Source organism: Natrix helvetica, assembly GCF_964273705.1.
Source record: "Natrix helvetica genome assembly, chromosome: W".
Taxonomy (NCBI): domain Eukaryota; kingdom Metazoa; phylum Chordata; class Lepidosauria; order Squamata; family Natricidae; genus Natrix; species Natrix helvetica.
The window spans coordinates 43,852,417-43,855,801 of record NC_138555.1 but is presented as its reverse complement, the minus strand read 5'-3'; positions in this window follow the sequence as shown (position 1 = coordinate 43,855,801).

Here is a 3,385-nt window from a genome sequence, read left to right as displayed (position 1 = left end):
TGTTCTATTTTTCTTCAGCTTTCTTTTTCTCCTTCTGTCTCCTACTCATAGATTCCCTTTTTCTTCTTTTTTTTCCTTTTGTATATCTTCTGGCTTTCCCCTATCATTCTTCTGTGATTTATTTAAGTAACCCTCCCTTGGGTTCCTCTTTTTTGCTTCCCACTATTTCTCTTTACTTTTAGGTTGTTCTTTTCTTGGATAGTATTTTCCTTTTTCTCTCTCTGCTCTTTTTGTATCTCTATAAATCTCAGTATGATTGCCTAGCTGACTTTTATTTCCAGATTTTTCCCACCCTATTAGTCTTTTGCCTCTCTTTCCTATTTCCCTTTATCAGTTCTTCTCCAACCTCCTGTTCTATATATTTCAATGCTTCTTCTGGTTCTTTAGTACCATGTTTCCCCGAAAATACGACCTGTCCTGAAACTAAGGCCTTGCCACATTTTTCGTGTAGGCAAAAATAAAAGACACCCCCCCCCGAAAATAAGCCCCCTGGACAACCCCCCGCTCTGGCCAGGCAGAGCACCACTCACCGACCTAGCGGTACCCCGAAGGCACCAAGCCACGGGAGCCTGGGGAAGGGGGGGAAGGCGTTCACGTTGCTTGGTGCCTTCGGGATACCGCTAGGTTGGGGAGTGGTGCTCTGCCTGGCTGGAGGGGGGAGTTGCCGGGCGGCTGCTCCCTTGCGAGCGGGCTCCCGAAGAGGTGACCATGCTCATGAGCAGCCGCCCAGCAAACCCCTCTCTGGAACTTGGCTTCCGATTCTTCCAGCAGCGGCCGCTCTAGGAGTGCGCTCTATGGTAGTGGGCCCTATGGCAGCCGGACCACAACCATAGAGCGCACTCCTAGAGCGGCTGCTGCTGGAAGAATCGGAAGCCGATTTGTGGAGTTTGGAAGCCAGAGAAGAAGTTATGCTCGGAGCGCGGTGGTGGCTGTGCCCTGGCCCTGCAGGGAGAGCTGGGCCAGGGCATGGTGAGGTGGGGAGGCATGCGAGCTGGGGGCTGAACAGGCGCTCATGCAACCACCCTCTCCAGCTGGGCAGAGCTCCATGCACTCATCTAGAGGGTATCCCGAATGTGCCAAGCCGCGGGAGCTGGGGGGCGGGCAGAGCACCACGTGCCTTGGTGCCTTAGGGATACCCCCTAGGTCAGTGAATGGTGCTCTGCCCGGCTGGAGAGGGGGTTTGCCGGGTGGCTGCTCGTGAGTGTGGTCACCTCATGGCTGCTTCACCCCTGAGGCTGTGCCCGGCTCTTCAGGAGCCTGCTTGCAAGAGCGCAGCCGCCCGGCAACCCCAAAACAATAAGCCCTCCCCTGATAATAAGGCCCAAGCCATATGTTGTGGGTCAAAAGAAAATAAGGCCCTGTCTTATTTTCAGGGAAACACGGTACCTTTTAGTGTTGACCGTGCATCTTTCAACATTTCAAGTATTTCTTCAAACATCTCATATTCCATGTTCAAATTTAACAAGTTTAACAGGTTTTTAATATTTAATAGTTTACCACATTTGAGTCTCTCTTATTTCCAAATTTTCCAGCTGTAGTATCCAATCCCAGGGTAGATCAGTCTATTCCAAAACTTTCTCAGTTGTTGCAAAACAAAGTCAAAACAACCAAGACAAGCTATACACTCCTTAGAGCAGTGATGGCGAACCTGTGGCACGCGGAGCCATTTGTCAGGGCACGCGAGGCGCTGCCCTGTCAGTTGGCCAGAGCGCATGCGTGCGATGGCCAGCTAAGTTCACCCTTTTCTAAAGCTATTTTTCGCCCTCCCCAGGCTCCAGAGGCTTTATAGGAGCCTGGGGAGGGTGAAAAGAGCCTCCCCCGCCCCCCCGGAGGCCCTCCGGAGGCTTCATGAGCTTCCCTGAGGCCTTTGGAGCACTCAAAACGACCCTCCGAGCAAACCGGAAGCACATGCGCACTGGGGGGGTCACGCATTGCATTATGGGTGCGGCACGCCCGCACGCAACCCCCGTGCGCTCCCACTTATGGCACGTGAGCCAAAAAAGTTTCGCCATCGCTGCCTTAGAGCTTTTCCACTTACGGTATCTGTTCTGTACTCTGTATATTTTTCCACTGCTATTTATTGCCAGATGTTGCTGTACTCTCTTCCCTCCAGTAGATGGCATTTACAATCCCCCAATCAGTCAAATCGATAAATTGTCAGTATTTTCAAGAGTCAAACATTCCAAATCCATTCAATATAGGTCTTTCTATTTTCTCCATGTCTTTCCTTTCCTTTTTTTTAAAAAAAAGCTTAAATTCCAAATATTTTAGCCACAATCTTCTTGGGCAGTCACCTTTTTTTTCTTCCTTTCCCCTCTTTGTTTTTCAAGTGCCACTTAGCCGCTGCTTTAAATCACACACACAAAAAAAATTAAGTTCCAAATTAAAGATTTTTATTTATCCTTGGGTTGGCCAGCCTTCTTCCCAGTCTCCACACTCCATCCAATCACCACTCCTGTGTTGTCCCCAAAACTGGGCTCTTGCTTGGTGTCGAAGACAATAAGTCACCGGACACAAGGTGTGATATAGAATTATACTTTTAGTTTGGTACCAAGATATAAGGACCACGAGTAGAATCTTACAGTTCTTATAGTCAAGGGATGGTTGTGTTCAACCCTTTGCCCTTCCCCTAATAATGCATGCATAACAGATGATTGATTGGTTATTTGGATTTCAAGTCACTTGTTTTTCACCCCAGGTCATGGGTATCTTGCAAAGTGTGCCACCTGTATGTGGGTTTGGGGTTTTTTCTTATAAGCGAGCTATTCTTGTTCCTAACATCCTGGCTAGTGGTTTTAAGGTGCTAACTTTTGTCTCACTGTTAATGTGCAGCCCCCCTTCCTATTGCAGAGCAGAATAAAAGAACAGTTTTATCTGAGGCAGTTACCCCGCGACCCCCCTCCCTCTTCAGTGAGAGAGAGACAGGAAAGGAGCAAAGTTCTTAATTGTCAAGGCAAAGAAATGAAGACAAGAGAAAATGTTTTATCAGAATTCATATTCCTCTCTCTCATGTCCATTCCATCCACACCTGGGTCCTATCCCAACATGTGACCCTTCCTCTGATCCCCAGAGCCTCATCTGGACACACATTCCATCATCTGATCCTTCACCTGCTCTAAACTTGCCCCGACTTCAGAGCGGTCATTGAAGATGGCCGCCACCCCGGCCGCCGGTCTAGAGAGCTTTGTTTCGGACCTGGCGAGGACTACTCTCCACGGAACCGGTCCCTAATGCCCAAAAGGTTGGGGGTCGCTGCTCTAAATGCGCCCAATACGGTTTGAAATAGCGTGAGGGCTGACGGATACCCCACCGACCAATGAAAACCTGGGAGGTGGGACTGCCCTTCCCCGCCTCCCCTTCCCTTTTGAGTGACGACGAGGCCGCC